The following is a 17,494-nucleotide window of genomic DNA, read 5'->3' as shown; positions in this document are numbered from 1 at the left end:
CAAACTAGATTTCATAGAGTAACAATATTCCAGTACCTAAAGGGATGCCCTGCAGAAGATGGGGCAGACATACTGTCAGTTGTATTGGATGAAAGGACTCAAGACTAAGGGGTATTAACAACAGCAACAGAGGTTTCATCTAAATTTGAGGAAGAATTTCCTCATGGTGAAGTATTTTCAGCCCTCCCTCATTAGGTGGTGGCCTGTTTTTCATTGGAAGTGTCGAAGTATCTCTCTCTCAGCCTGAATGACATGAATAACTTCGATGCCTGGAAGAATCCTTCTGAAACATTGTGTTGTTGTTTTTTTAATCCCTCGGTAGGAAGCAGAACTTGAACCTACTTGAGTTTGGCTGCTACTTTGGAAATATTTTATTATTATAAATTAAACCTCTGGGCACTGGACCAAATATAACGAAAAACACCACTTGCTGGAGTTAAATTGCCTAATAAATATTACTGTCACGAATGCCAAAATACTGCCTCCTTCCTGGCATCCCCTTCCACTAAGTGGGGCAGAAACTTCACATTGTCTTAAGTCACCCAGGTCCAAAACCAAGCAAAGTTAGCTGTGCTCTAAGCTCTACGGCAAGGAACGGGCATTTTTCACGGGACCCACTGAAATGTATCTAGTCACAAGTTGTTTATCTGGCAGCTGTATTTTTGCTCAGCCTTACAACCTCCCCCCTCCCCAAGCAATGAACATCAACGTTACCTCCTAAAGGAGGTTACAACAGCTACAACCCATTACAAATATGAAGGAAGATGTAATTGTCATGAGCTCAGAGTCCAAACTCAATAGAAAGGCGTTTGGCTTCTGTTCCTTCTCCCTCATGGATGGCAGATGGTAGCTTCGAGATGCTTTCAGCCAAAATGGGTCCCAGACATTGTGGCAGAAATTCAGGGCATTCAATTCAGACCTTGACCATGGCCAACTTTCTCACTTGACTGTGGCCAACTTTCTCACAAAAGACGACTCAAGGTTTTGCTTTAAGGGCAGGGACTGTGGTTCAGTGGGACAACATCTTCTTGACATGAGAAAGTCCCAGGTTCAATGCCTAACATCTCCAGGTGTACAGATCTGTTAGCAGGTGACGTGGAAGATCTCCACTGGAGACCCTGCCAGTCTGAGTCCACAAGACTAACCTTGATGCACTCAGGATGCCAGTTCCTAGATGGGACCTTGGGATCCCCCAGAATTAGTGGTCAACTCCAGCCTGAAGAGATCAGTTCCCCCGGACAAAATGGCTGCTTTGGAAGGTGGACTCCGTAGCATTATACCCCACTAAGGTCTATCCTTGCCCTATATCCTGCCTACTCCTGTCTCCACCCCCAAAGTCATATTTCCCAATGATGGGGACAGTATAAGGCAGCTTCGTATGCTCATGTGTTTACCTAAGACCTTCTTGCAAGTGACCATGCTTTTAATTTCTGACAAGGCCTTCTCCACTACAAAAAGAGAGAACCGCTTTTAGCATAAGAATATTTTTCTCTTCCAAAAGTACCCCTTTAGCTACAGTGACTGGGAACATGGTAAGGATATTAAAATGGAGGGATGGTAGGTAGCTGTTTCATCCTTGGCTCTCTCAACTCCACCTGCCTGACAAGGTGTCTGTTGTGGGGAGAGGAAGGGAAGGGGACTGTAAGCTGTTTTGAGACACACGAGAACTGTTGGATGACCCTGGACCAGTCACAGTTCTTTCAGAGCTCTCTTAGCCCCACCTGCTTCACAAAGTGCCTGAGGAGAGGAGAGGAAGGGAAGGCGCTTGTAAGCCACTGTGAGATTCCCTCTGGTTGTGAAATGTGGGGGTTCAAAAGAGAAATCCAGTTCTTCTTCATCTCCTCCTCCTCCTTCTCCTGTTGAGGTTGCCGGTGGAAGCAGATACCCAGTGCTTCCCACTCCTCGCTCTCTCCTCCTTTCCCTCCATAAAGAGGCTGTGTTTGTTTTATATCCAAATGCGACACTGAAGTCTGGTGCAATAGGGAGGGGGAAGGGAGGGGGAGACAGGGCAGCGGTGATCAATTGAGGGCCCAATCAAAGCCGAACAGATAGGCAGGCTCGCGTCCCCCCGTTTGATATCAAAGATGTTTTATTTCTCATCCCCCTTTTTTGTCACTGAAAGAATGCTTCCTGTGTGTGGATTAATTAAAGTGTAAACATTAAATATTGATTGATGCATTATCAGCACGGAGCACTTGCCTCCGCTCGGATAGATTTCCGGAGTGATTTATTGTCATATTTGTGGAGTCATTTCACTTGATAACAAAAGCGAATTAGGCAAGCACCTCAACCCGCTTTCTCGCGGTGCCTTTTACCCTTTGGGCGCTGCAGAGAAAGAAGGAAAGGAAAGTGTCTCTATCGAGAAAGGGGAGATGGGTCCGAGCATCGCCACCACCTTCAGAATGTCGAAAGGGACAAATGCACTGCCTCGGACGTAACTCAGGGTTCAGGATCCTCTCCCTACAAAACAGTAGCTTGTTTTTATCCCTTTGCTTAATGGAGGTTACAGCATTCCCAAACATTCAAGGCAAAAAAGCATCTCGACTTTGATTTTTAAAAAACCCAGAAATAATACTTCTGGGACAGTATTAATGACTCAGGAACCACCAGGCATCTAAATGCAGCTTCCAGCACTTAGGGGGAGGGGGGATGTTTGGGGGTATCCATATCGTAATTCGTAGCCCAGTTGCACATTCCACAAAAATCACACGGCTCGCTCTTTTTCTGAATAGCACCATGCAATTCACACTGCGGGAAAGGACCGCAGGCTTAAATGCTGCGCCGTGGAAGTAAATTCGCGACACATTACAAAAATGGAAATAAAACCGAGCATTGTTAAGTGGAAGGATTTTATATGAGCAAGCTGTGAATTGCTAGCTTTCTGTATATAAGAAATCTTGCTTTCGTCAGGACTGCAATTTTTGATATCCGGAGTAACCAGAAGTGCTGTAGTGCTACTACATATAAATACATACATATATGGAGGGGGGCGGTGTTTCAGTTAAGGCCAAGCGGGATTCTCTGCTTATGTTCCACACGCTGTCCAAACTTGGTCTCCAGAGCAAATGGAGTTTTACCATTCCTTCATCAGCATTAGGACTGCTCATTTGCTGGGATAAAGTAAAAAAAAATATTGCAATGGGAAGGAAGGAAGGAAGGAAGGAAGGAAGGAAGGAAGGAAGGAAGGAAGGAAGGAGGGGAGGGGAGGGGAGGGAGGGAGGGAGGGAGAGCTATCTTGCAAAGAAAGAAGGTAGGGAGGGACAGGTAATGGAAGGAAGAATTGTGTTCATCATGGCATCTGAACAATGTTTTAAAGGCATAAAACAAACAACTGCAACGTAAGAGAAGAAATGACCAGCATGAGTGGCACTGCAAAACATGTTCTGAAATTCTGAAAGGGACATTTGGTCCACACTGGTACTTCTGTCCCAAGGGACCCACTTTTAAGCTAAAATCCAAAAATACACAACTCCAGAAGTGCACAAATAACTGGCAGAGGGGCAGAAGAGGAGGAAGGACTCCAAAATCTTCAGCCGTGAAAATGTAGCTGGTGGCCCCTGAGTAACACAGAGGGATCGGCCCAACGCCAACAGAGGTGTCATCCTCAAGTTCCAGGCCCATTCCAAAGTGCGCCATTCCTCGATCTCGGTGCTGTCTTCGGGGAAGAAGGTGACAGCCAACCGGCCCACCATTTGCCTGAACGAAAGCTCGGTGACCCCGGGGGGGCGGCGACACAAATTTATTCATGAAATTGCTTTGTTATACATTAACCAAACTCTCCCCGTGTTCCATGCGTTTTGGTCACTCCCCCCCTTCTTTCCTCGCACTGCGATTTAGCTTTGGGAGGATGAATGTGAGTCGAAGCTCGCCAGAATCAATCACACAGAGGAGAAGAAGACGGAGGGATTGGAGTGTAAAGCGACTGTAATAAGAAACTGGTGTTCTGGCTTGGGCTAAGCAGTAAAACATTAACCTTACACCGGCTCAGCAGTAGCAGAACAACAAGTGGGGGGGGGAGAGTGTGGAGGACAATGTGGCGGGGGGGGGGGGTCATTCCTCTTCCGTGCCAGATGGGAATTCTGCAGAGAGGCTTCCCTGCAGCCCTCAAATGGGTTTTTGGACAAAGGGAAGGGGCAGGATTTCCGAGAAACGGCGCCTCCGAAATGGTGACGTTGAAAAGTGGGGATGGATGGGTCAGGGCAGCCTTTGTCGACCTTCTGGCCACTTAGGAGCCCCGGAAACAATTTCCCAGCCTTCACAAAGCCCCGGAAGTGACGTCAGCTGGCCGCACCTTCCTGCCACGCCCCCCTAAGTTGCCTGTTACAGGAAGTGACGAAACCACCTGCATTCTGTCTTTATTTTATATATGTCTTGTTTCTTTTTAATCCAGTGTACAGGTTTTGTTGTCAAGCCTTACTTTGTTAGCTGCCCTGAGACTTTGTGAGGGGCGGGATACAAATTAAATAAATAAACAAATAAATAAATAACAGGCAGTCTTGAGGGAGATTGAGGGGGGAGAGGCAAGAGGCGGTTGAAGGCTCCACCTGTTCCCAGACACAAAAATCACAACACAACTCGTGCTGGCAAAAGGCTGGCGTAGCAGTGTAAGTGTCCAGCTCCCTAGCTTGTGACCGAGTCCATTCAGTGAGGACGGGAAATGCCACAAACCCTGGCCGGAGCTCCTGCAGACCCCTGAGGGTCCACAGGCCCTGGGTTAGGGAATCTGCCACCGAGACTCCAACATGGTATTTTTACTGTGTACAACAGAAACAAAGCAGTGCTCAAATTAAGATCTCCCCCCGAAATACACAGTGGACAACTTCCAGGGGATGGCTGAACTCCTGGAATTACAACTGCTCTCTAGACATATCTGAGAGACCGCCTCTCCGAGTATGTACCCCATAGAGCACTGTGTTCTGCCAATTCCATGAGCCACAGCCCGTCTCCATAGCTCTCCATGGTCTCAAGCAGAGAAAGATCTTCCACATCCCTTCCTGCCTGGTCCTGTTTATCTGGAGATGCTGAGGACTGAACCTGGGACCTTCTGCCCATGAGCCACAGCCCCTCTCCACAGCTCTCCAGGGTCCAAGACAGAGAAAGGTTTTTCACATCCCCTCCTGCCTGGTCCTGTTTATCTGAGGACTGAGGACTGAACCTGGGACCTTCTGCAAATCAAGGAGACGTCCTGCCCCTGAGCCAGGGCCCTTCCCCACCTTTGGTCCATCCTGATCAGGGTCATCTACTGTGACCAGCAGCAGCTCTCCATGACCTCAGGGAGAGTTTTCAAGGCAAGAGGTCACTTGGCATTGCCTGCCTTTAGTGGTCTCCCACCCCAGTGCTAACCAGGATTGACCCTGCTTAGCTTCCAAGATCTGGCAAGATCAGGCCAACCAGGGCCGTACCTGCGGAATTGTCAGTTCCATGGATATCACTCAATCAAATTCAACCCTGTGGGAAACAAAACAGGTATAAGCACTGGCAGGGTGAAGTCATGGAAACTATGAAGGGTTTTGGTTACTTTTTTTTAAGAGTTGGAGGGAGGTGGATTTCATTTATTTATTAGGTCGTAAAATGGCCTTCCACAAACAAGGCAGCCTTTGCATTGTCTCCGTAATCCTAGATCTTTGGAATATGTTCTTTTGGGGCTTGATGCTTTGCTCTCGCAAAAGAATCTTTGCTCTCACAATCTGCCTTATCACCGAGTCGGGCCGTCGCTTCCAAACCCGTAAAAATATCTCTTTGATGGTAGGAAACAGATATTTTTAGACCTTTGGCTACAGCGCTCAGGATTCTGGAGATAGACAATTACAATTTTGCAGCCTGGATGCTACGGTGAGCAAGATTTGCCAACTCTGGTTTACGAAATACCTGAAGATTTGGGAGGGGGTCAAGTGTAGGGAAGGTGGGATCTGTGGAAAGGAGGGTAGGCAGCAATACAAGAATACCGCCTTTCTATAAACACCTAGGTTTGCCTGCTCTGGGTTGGGAAATACCTGGTGACTTTGAGGGTGAAGCCAGGCAGGATCTGAAGCAGGACTATAATGCTGTAGAGTCCACCTTTCAAAGCAAATATTGCCTCCTGGGAAACTGACCTCTTTAGTCTGGAGATGTACTATAATTCCAGGGGATCTCCAAATCCCATCTGGGGACTAACATCCCTACACAGAATCCTTCCTCTACAGGTGCTGTTTTCTCCACAGGAACTGATCTCTTTAGTCTGGGGATGACCTGTAATTCTGGGGGATCCCCAGGTCCCATCTGGGGACTGGCATCCCTACAAGAACACTCTTTACAGGGAAAGAGGGAAAGCAGTGGGGTGATCCCAAGCACAAAAGGAAAGGAAGCAAGGTGGGGATGGATCATATCACCAGCCAGGTGATCTTGATTCCCCAGAAAGAAAGCGATAACACTTTGACCGTTAAAACTCACCGCTTTGCATTTTTGCAGAGATTAATTAGTCGGTCTTCAATAGCAGTCAGATCTTAATTCAAAGCGAGAGCCATCTGCCAATTTTTTTTTTCATTAGCGGGTGTTATAGTGTACTCATTTTTAATGATTTTTCTTTTCTTTTTTGGCTCTTAATCTGGATCCCAGCAGAGGCCGAAACTTCACAGACGCCGGCTTTTCTATGCTGATTCCACCTGCTTTCATGTCTTTTTTCTACCTCTCTACGGAGGGATACTTTCCGTCGGGCATTGTGATTATTTCCTTTCCAAAAATGTCGTCTTCTTTTTTGGGCTCTCTGATATTTTCTTGCGCTGACAATTACAAGTTGCCTGTGCGTCTTTGGTGTGTTATTTCCTGAAATTGTATGTAATTGGTTTTGAAAAGACCAGAGCGCAGTTTTGAAGTTAGCTAAAAGCATGCCATTTTGATCACTACTTACATCATGTTATTTTGCACTTCCTGAAAATGGAATATCTTTGATAATAAATGCAAATTAGGGGGCAATAAATTACAAGTCAACCAATGTCTGATTATATGGAATATAATTAACTCCAGATTCTTTAGCATAGTATTTATCTTAATAATCATCCCCTGTGAGATAAAAAGGAACGTATAGTTTGTTGTTTCTTTTGCATTTTCCCCCCGTTCCTGTTATTGTATGCCCCTCTCCTATTATTTTTCATTTTTATCCCAGGCATTAACTGAAACATTCAAATAGGAAGGCTTTTTGAAGGAAACGGTTTTTAACAATCAAAACAGGAATGCATTTTGGATATCAACATGTACTGCATGGGGTGTCCAATCACAGACCGAATTGATTCTAGAATAGTTTTAGAACAGTTTATTTTAGATTCTTTCCCACTTGGCTTGGTCATAGATAGAGATTAAAAACCTCTTCTTCTTTTCCTTCCTGTATCACATGAATTGTTCATTATGCTCAACGCTTCCATCAGAAAGAATTTTGAAGTTTGTTACAAACGTGATTTATTTTTAGTGCTATATGTATATACATATATATATATATATACACACGCCATATTGAAGCACCATATTGGAAATAAACAGGAAGAACTGACAAAATAATCTGTGGATAAAGAAGCAAAATAGAGGAAGAAGAAGAAGAAGAAGAAGAAGAAGAAGAAGAAGAAGAAGAAGAAGAAGAAGAAGAAGAAGAAGAAGAAGAAGAAGAAGAAGAAGAAGAAGAAGAAGAAGAAGAAGAAGAAGAAGAAGAGTTGGTTCTTATATGCCACTTTTCTCTACCCGAAGGAAAGTGGCTTACAGTTGCCTTCCCATTCCTCTCCCCACATCAGACACCCTGTGAGGAAGGTGAGGCTGAGAGAGCCCTGATATCACTGCTCAGTTAGAACACTTTTATCAGTGCCGTGGCGAGCCCAAGGTCACCCAGCTGGCTGCATGTGGGGGAGTGTAGAATCGAACCTGGCATGCCAGATTAGAAGTCCACACTCCTAACCACCACACCAAACGGGCTCTCACATCCCTACATTTATTGTGGTTCCCCGAGTTTCATATTCTCATCTACATTTTCTTGGTCATGTTCAACTAGTAAGTTAGAATCCGAATAGAATCCAAATATTTCTTTACCTTATTTATCCCCGTCAGTCTACCCAAACACATTGATTTATATTGTGCTCCTCCCTTCCATTTTATTTTTATTTTCAAATTTTAAATATTTTATCCTCACAACAAAACTATGAGTGCAGCATCCAAGGTTTCAAGATTCTCCCTTTAACGACAACCATGGAGGGTAGGTTAGTCTGAGAGAAAAAGAGAGTGACTAGTGCAAAGTACACCCAGAGAATTCTCTGAGAGGAAATTTGAACTAATTTCTCTCCCCAACATTACATTTCACTGCCACTTTATATATCATCGGAATAGGTTTAAATAGAAACCCGTCAATTCCAATCCATGGTTATTAACTCTTGGAAGAAAGAAAAAAAGATGGTGCTCATCTATGGCCTGTCTTTCTTTTCTCTAAAAGGAAGTAATACCGTGGCAGGAGAGACAGTTTCAAAGTAACAAACTTTATGGAAGGTAAAAGCCTTTACCTCTCACAGAGACAGGAAGTGAGATCACAAACATCAGCCAATGAACACTGAGACAGGAAGTGAGACCATGAGCATCAACCAATCAACACTGAGACAGGAAATGAGACCACAAGCCTCAGCCAATCAACACTGAGTAAGGAAGTGGGACCACAAGCTTCAGCCAATCAACACTGAGACAGGAAGTGGGACCACAAGCTTCAACCAATCAACACTGAGACAGGAAGTGGGACCACAAGCTTCAGCAACTCAACACTGAGACAGGAAGTGGGACCACAAGCTTCAGCCAATCAATACTGAGACAGGAAGTGGGACCACAAGCTTCAACCAATCAACACTGACACAGGAAGTGGGACCACAAGCTCCAGCCAATCAACACTGAGACAGATAGTAAGACCACAAGCCCTCTTCAAGGTCTGCTCCCCAAATCTCCAGGAATTTCTCATCCTTCAGTTAGTTAATCTTTTGACCTGGTTCCATAATGCAGCATCCATTTTTCAGCCCTGTGATGCAGAAATCCCTTGAGGTGAAGCTTACTTTTCAATCAACTAAAAAATCCCGGTTCCTCCCACACCCACCCAACATTATAACTTGGTCCCCAAAATCTTGAGTTCAAGTTTACCGCTTTGTTTCTTTAAGGAAGACAACATAATAGGACTAGTCAGGGCACCTTTTTGCTTTTATTTTCTGTGAGCAGTAGCCGAATTCTGTTAAATGTGTTCTCTCACAGACACGTACATGCCTACAGACGCTCTCTTGCGTTCGTGTGTTTGTGTGTGGCTGTTGCTTAAGTCTGGTAATTCCAGACTTCACCATTAAAGCTCCGATTTCAAACTGTCCCCTGATAATCGCTGGGAGGATTTTAGACACGTAAGACTATCCAAAGGTATCAGTGAGGTCAAACTGTGGCAGAAAGTGGTCTGATTTTTATCCAAGAGATTGATGCTGCTATTCTCCCCCCCTCCCTCCCCCTCCCTCCTTCGACAGCAGGGGTTATAAAATGTACTCACGACCCCTGATAACTTGCTAGATCGGGTTAAGAATGGCAGTCTGCAGCATTTTGTTCACCCTGTGTTGGTTTTTGCCTACTCCAATACGAAATCTGCAATGAGATAGAAGCGTTTGTTATGTTTTCTGGAAAACCTAAGCGCTAAGTGGAGGGTTCATCCCCCACCCCTTCTCTCTCTAGTAAGTCAGGCTATGAGCGTTTCTCATAAAGGTGAAGAGATCGCACCGCTGTCTTTTCCTCTTCAGCATGTGTTGTGCTTCTAGGACTATTTATTGTTTTATTTTATCCTACCAAGTGGATCTTCTGCCTTTCTGCCCTCCCAAGGGTGACCAAGACAGTTAAAAAATTAAAATATACAAGATGGAATCATGTTTCGAAGCCATTAAAACAGATAAAAATCTCACCCACACATCATTGTTTGTTTGTTTGTTTATAATAAATTCCCCAGAATTTCAGGGTGGCTTACAAAGGGGTCAACTACTTAAACAAGACATTAAAGATTAGGTTTTAAAACATGAAAATTTATAATGAATATATAAGCTTGGTGTCGTGGTCAAGAGTGGCAACTAGGGGACCTTGGTCCAGTCACGGCACTGATAAAGCTGTTCTGACCGATCAGGAATATCAGGGCTCTCTCACTCTCACCCACCTCACAGGGTGTCTGTTGTGGGGAGAGGAAAGGGAAGGCAATTGTAAGCCACTTTTCTTTCTGGTAGTGAAAAGCAGGGTGTAAAAAACAATTCTTCTAAATGATGTAATGTTATTGTTTCAATTTGAACTAATTTTAACTCTATACAGGGATTCTAGTCCCAAGGAGGTTAGATTGGTCTCAACAAGGGCCAGGGCCTTTCTGGCCTTGTATATAAAATATCAACATAATGATTATATTATGCAGTTCTTGTGTCATTATGATAAATTCATTAATAGCCATGAATCCTGATTTGATAGGCAAATAGGCTTCCTAGTTTACTCTGAAGGTCAAAGGTGACAGGTCAGATGGGCACACCCTGACTTGCTGCTAACCTTAGGCTGTGTGGACCTATATATCGGGGAAACTCTCTTGACATCTAAGTCAATAATCCTGGTCCTTCAGTGGTAATTACATAGATGTGAAACTCTACACCTATCAGGCTGCCAGTGAAGCACTGGCAAGCATGCAAGAGTCTTTGGAGATTGGAGAGCCATGGTTAATATCCACGAGCCACACTAATTGAAGGAATCATTAGACATTAATGACATTCGGAAATCATTGGAAATAATTGTGCGAGGGAATGCAAGGAGATTGCTTTCTTGAAGTCCAAGCTACTGATGAAATTAATGTGAAAACGGGAGGCAAATCCAGACCCTGTTTTGGCTTGAGCACATCATGCAGGATAATTGGTGTTAAAGAATTTTATTTATCAGTCTTCGCATCAGTCTTGTCTTCGTCGTTCTTCCATTTTTTGGGATCACACCTGTCTTCGTTAGCAGTACCTGGAGGTTGGCAACCACGGTTTCTAACCAAAGTCAGTTTTTCACGGAACCTTTGCATCCTTCCAGGGGCTCCATTCCTGGCAAGTTACTTTTCTTATCGTGCCGCCAAAGGGGCAGTGAAAAGATAAATGGCTCTTTGCCACTTCTTGCTCGAGGTGGCATGCTTTTTTCCCCTTTTCTTTTTTCTCCAAATAAAATCTTCTTTGCTAAAGAGATCCATTAGTACAGCACAAAAGGAAAACGTTGATAAATGATTTGAGATTAACGTTTGGACAATGCATTACAAGAAAACCATAAACCGCATTATTACTCACACATAAAACATTTCCTACTCGGAGGGCAGAGCCGAATTTCTTCTCCGCAGGGGGCTCCTCCTCACCCTGATTTTCATTATTCACCTCCAATATATCTACCATGACCACAAAAGGGTATCTTCTCATATCTTGGCTTTCAGTAAATTAAAGTGCCTCGGGGGGGGGGGGGGCGGGGATGCGCAAAACAATCAGGCTTGAAGGTGTATCAAATCCGCATAATTTCAGCCATGAGGTTTGATGCTTTACCTCATCACAAAGAAGACAACGCAGTGTCTACATGTGTGAGGTTGTTTCCCTGCAACTCATTTAGGAGCAAGGGCTAGTGATCATGCGCTTCTTCATCCTTCTTCCATCCCTTGGGTGCCCGGATTTTCTCCACTTCCTGTTTTCCCATTAGGCTTCCCCATAGCCTATGACTCGGAGGGAATTCTCCAGCCCCATCGCAAGTCTCCCATATTTCAGGAAACTGAGGAGCAGGAGGGAAACTGTGCTCTGTAGCAATGCTCTAGGCCATTCCTTGTGTCTCTATGGCCTTTATCATAGAAATTATGGGGAATGCATAGAGAGTCACCCAGAAGTGACATCACCTCCTCATGATCCCTGGGCATCAAGGATGCTGGAGTAAGCAATGCAGACATAATGCCTAGACAATACATTATGATGTAATCTGCCCCAAGCCTGCTGTGCAGGGAGGAGCGGCCTAGAAATGAAATACATATTAATCAAATAATAATAATACTCTGCACTATTGCACCACTTCTGGGGTTTCTTGAAGCCTGAATAATGTTTCATTGGTTTTCCAATGGCATAAAAAAAGATGAGAAATGTTGAGTTAGACACAGGGGTAGTCAAACTGCGGCCCTCCAGATGTCCATCCTTAGCAGAGCAAGATTTCGCTGGCAGGGGCTCGTGGGAATTGTAGTCCATGGACATCTGGAGGGGCGCAGTTTGACTACCCCTGAATAGTGTCAGAATGGGATGGGGGGTGGGGTCTTGCTTCAAATTCCCACTGAGCTGCATTGAAGCCCCATTGGAAAAAAAGCTGGGGGGAGTACATTTTTTAAAAAAAGAAATAGTTGTTTTAGAGTTGACAACCTGCAGGTAGGACCTCCCAGAATTACAGTTCATCTCCAGACTACATAGATTAGTTCCTCTGGGAAAAGTGGCTGCTTTGGAGGATGGACCCCCTAGCATTGTATCCCACTGAGATCCAGGGCCCATATCCAAATCTCTACAGTTTCCCAGCGTGGATTTAGCAACTCTAGCCCTGCCTTTTGTCCCTTGCCAATGGCAACTCTAGGGAGTTTAGGGGCTCAAAAACGCACCTGGGGTTCCAACTGCATGGATGGGCATAAATTGACTAATGAACAAAAGTTCACAATGAATTTTTGGACAGTTTTTGCTTCACCGAGTCAAGTTTGCGGCAGGTCACCCAGCGTGAACTTTCTATAAAGTGTCAAGCTGTTTGTCGAGGTTTGAGTGGTTCCTGAGCAGAGACATTTGCCGTAACCAGGGTGGGACAGCCAGAATTCTTCAGGAAAGGAGAAAACTGATAACTAGGGCAGTTCAGTCACAGAAGGCAAAGAGAAACAGAGGGAAATTCTTGCCTCTGAGGGAGGGAAGTGGATGGGGACCGTCAGGCCAGGATCAAGACTGTGTGGAGAGGGGCAGCCTATAAAACTAATGAATACATAAACCATTGCATTCAAAGAGATACCATTTCAAGATTCAAAGCCATGCCCTGTTCTTTATCAGTGGCCATTCCAAAAGAAGTTACTTCAGATCAAGAAACAGCGTATCATCTCCCCAAATCCAACCTGATGTGTGTTTCCTGGGAAACCCTGAATTCAGTGGGACTTACTCACAAGAAAGCCTATTTAGCACTGCAGGCTAAGTTTTCGAGGACACTCTAAACCTCAAAAGTTTGGCGGCACTTCCTAAAATATTTACAAAAAGCAACTTAAAAAAAAAATACCGCTTTCCTGTTTATAGCTCAGAAGAGCTGCACAGACTGTGTATGAGTAATAACGACATTTTTTGGAAAAAGAAATCTATAAATATGAGGCTGCTTTGGGTTTTCATAAAAGGGAAATGAGTACGAGAAAGGAGCAAGGAGGGTTGTGAAATTGGCTTCGGAGTCATTGAAAGCCTCCCCATAATCCTATTTACATGTCTAGAAGGATGTTATTGCTATTTCGGGATATCTTGTGTACAGAACATATGCACAATGCTGCCTGCATGCGCACAGGCATGGCCTCAGAGCAGGCAGATATTATTTCAAATCTTGCACTGCTAAGGATGATCCCAGCAAAGTTAAGCGCTCCTGAGGTCCCCTTGGTTTCAGCACTTGCATTATAGAATCATAGAAGAATCATAGAATCATAGAGTTGGAAGGGGCCACACAGGCCATCTAGACCAACCCCCTGCTCAACGCAGGATCAGCCCAAAGCATCCTAAAGCATCCAAGAAAAGTGTGTCTCCAACCTTGCTTGAAGACTGCCAGTGAGGGAGAGCTCACCACCTCCTTAACCTGGTTGTTCCCCTCCAAAGGGTCCTGGGTTCTTGCCACTACAGCAGTGAGCTGAGTCCATCAATCAAACCGTAGCTTCGGTCTCACTTGGGATCTTTCTCTAGAGTTGCCAACTCCCTTTTGGGAAATTCCTGGACATTTGGGGGTGGAGCCTTGGGACAGAAGGGTTTGTGGAGGGGCTAGGGGACTTACAGGGGCTCGTGGGAATTGAAATCCATGAACGTCTTGAGGGCCGCAGTTTGACTACCCCTGATCAAGAGAATGTGATCGAGTACGAAAAGTCATTACTACGTTCCCAGTTCCTCTTTTGAATTGTTACACTATACCCAGATGTTTGTGTGTTCCCCCCCCCCAAAGAGGTAGTTCTGCAATTAAAACAATAGACATCCTTAATACATTTCCCAGACATTGAAATCTGAATTATGCAGAGGTTAGGGAACCTGGTGTAGAAGTACTATAAGTACCCTGGCCTTTCATGTCTTATTATGTTGTTAATTAGCTAATGTTTGTAAAGCACTTTGAAGAAGAAAGGCACATGTATAAGTTCCAAGCCGTATTATCTCCGGAGACCCGAGTTCAACTAAGAGGTGCCTAATTACACGTGCAATAAATTAGATTTAATGAATCATGGAATATTGCTTTCTGTGTCGGGTTCAAGCGTCTTTCATTGTCTTAGACAGTATGATATATGGACATAATTCTCCCCCGCCCCCCAAAGATAGAGCTAAAGATGGACATTAGCGAGACAGGAAAAGAAAGGAAAGAAACTGATCTGTAGAAATTGATCCCTCCCCCCTTTCTAAGTCCTGTGCAAGCTAGTGCATGGGATCCCAGATGAAAAGTATTTTGATATATAGAATAGCACCGGGGTGGGTGGCTGGGTGGAGGGGTTGTGGATTCAGATCAGGGTCATGAAGTTGGTAGTATTTGTCTATATGTATTGTAGAAATCTGGACCACTAACATCAACCATATCTCAGATGGTTCGAATGAACAATCAGGAGAGCTACCTATTCCGTGTCAAAACTAGACACCTGGTGTGAGTCATTTGAAAAGTGTTTGGTAAATAGACCTTGAGAATTATATTCTGCTTTCCAAATATAACCCACGATGATGATTAATCTGAATCAACTGTCTTTATTTTTGCCTTTTCATTTTTTTAGGCTGCTTTGGTAAGGTATGCTGTAACCGTCACAAAAACCTCATTTGGTGTGTATTGTGCAGATTTTAACCACTGAGGAAGGCCTCACTACCAAAATCCTTTTGGTTTACATGTATTTTTTATGTTATTTATAGGAATGTTCCTGGTTATAGGAAAGTTGCTTTGAAATTCAATCAAATCTCCAATGGCCAATGAAAAGCCCTGATGGGTGAAAGCCCCATCTGGCCCCTCCCACTTTCTAAAAACATGAGCATGCCCCAAGAAAGGGATCAGCACAGGATTTTTTATGTTATTTATAGGAATGTTCCTGGTTATAGGAAAGTTGCTTTGAAATTCAATCAAATCTCCAATGGCCAATGAAAAGCCCTGATGGGTGAAAGCCCCATCTGGCCCCTCCCACTTTCTAAAAACATGAGCATGCCCCATGAAAGGGATCAGCAAAGGATTCATGGCTCCTCAGGCCCCACATTGGGGCCTCCTAAACTATGAGAAGGTAACCAAAGATCAATGGCTTTTGAGGCGCCAGGTTGAATGTTATTAATTGGATTAAAGTTTTGGGGGATGTAATTTTGGCTTTTTTTGTGTGGAGGGGAGGTAATGGACACTGATATTTTCACGTAGAAGGTTTTGTTTGAGAGACTTTCACCCAGGAGAAGAGGTTATTTTGGGACCTCTGGAAGCAGGGGACTGTCTGGATGAAGAGTCTGTGAGCAGCTGAAAGCAGAAGAAGGAATTTTCAACATCCACTTGGGGCATGAACCTGAAGCATGTGATCCTCATCCCTTTCTGGCTTCGTTTTCGAGCCACGGTTTGACTGGTGCCTCTCACTTCCCTTTGCGGTGGGAAGTTTCAGAAGGTCAACTTTTCACATAGTTTTCTCGGAAGGACAGCACCCTTGAACCTTACAATGTCTGAGCATTATGCAGTTGTTTACAAAGACTCACGTGGAGCAAGGGAGAGCAGACAGTGGGTGTGAAAACAGCTGTAGCAGGGAAAGTGAATTAAGTCTGACTTCATGTTTCTCTCGTGCACCAGTTGTGGAGGTGTTGTGGCATCTGTTGTCCATGCAGAAGGCCCTAGGTTCAATCCCTGTGGAAAGGAACAGGTAGAAAAGGGATGTGACTGAAGCCTGGTCTATACCAGTTTGGTGTAGTAGTCAGTTTGGTGTAGTGGTTAAGAGTGGCAGCTTCTAATCTCATGAGCTCCTCCACATGCAGCCTTGGAGGCTGACCTTGGGCTTGTCACAGCCCTGATAGAGCTGTTCTCACAGAGCAGTCCTGTCAGGGCTCTCTCAGCCCCACCTACCCCACAGGGTGCCTGTTGTGGGGAGAGGAAGGGAAGGCGATTGTAAGCTCCTTTGAGACTCCTTTGGGTGGGTGAAATGTAGGGTATGAAAACCAACTCTTCTTCTTCTTATAACCCAGGCTTTTTCAACCAGGGTTTCAAGAAAGGATCTCCTGGAAGGCTCTCCTAAAAGGGTGGGAATTAATTAAATTAAATGTTTTATATATTTAAATTTGTTAAACATTTATCAAGTAGTATGACCATATATTGACCCTTTCACCCCCCCCCAAGAAAAATGGCCAATGATTGGCCTGGAGGGGGCAGGAAGGGGAGGAGCCTTGGGTGGGCGTGTCCACAGCTCTGCTTCCCAACCATATTGTGCACAATTGCGCCACTTCTGGGGATTTCTCCAATCCTCACGAATGTTTCAGGGGTTTCTCAATGATTTAAAAAAAAACAGATTGAGAAAGGCTTCTGTAATCACTACCCCACGTTGCCCCTTGAAAGGAATGCCTCTGTCCCTGGCCCTCTCATTGTTTGTGAAGAATTTCAGATCAAACAAACAGAAAACAGACCTGCTCGGATCCGTTGTGATAACAGCCCCCCCCCCACATTTCCCCCTTGTTAGATTGGGGTTGTGCATTGGGTCTTTTTGCCTGAAGGCAAGGCAATGTAAACATTTTGCAAATAAACAATCCTCTCCATTTAGAAAGGAAGCACAGATAAGGGCAGCTTATTTTATTTATTTATTTATTTGCAATTCCCAATTCTTGTGGCTCTCTGTGCTCTCCGGTCTTTGAAGGTCTGCCCTCTAAAAGTCATCCCATCCCTCAGCATTTCTGCCTCCCCCCCCCTGCAATGCAGTCACAAAACATTGCCCACGTTTCCCAGAAACTGAGTTTTAATTGTTTTCTCTCTCTCCCTCTCCCTCTCCCTCTCCCTCTCTGTCTCCTTCAAAAGAAAAACCAGAGAGCCCTAGAAAGCTCCTGTTCCCACTTTCGGAGAGGCCTTCCCCTCCCCGCATGCTGTAATAAACAATACTTTAGATATAGCCATCGACTGTACCTCCGGGCGATGGTTAAATGTTTTTAATAGCGCTGCAAACTTCTCAACCAACTTTTATTTCATGATTTGCTTACCATGAAAAGGCTTCCTCCCAATGGCTTTTGACTTCAGCCTCCTTTTACGAGAAGGGTCAAGGAATTGTCAGTCC

This window comes from Paroedura picta, chromosome 14, assembly GCF_049243985.1.
Source record: "Paroedura picta isolate Pp20150507F chromosome 14, Ppicta_v3.0, whole genome shotgun sequence".
In the NCBI taxonomy this organism is placed as follows: Eukaryota; Metazoa; Chordata; class Lepidosauria; order Squamata; family Gekkonidae; genus Paroedura; species Paroedura picta.
Note: the sequence above shows the minus strand (reverse complement) of the source record.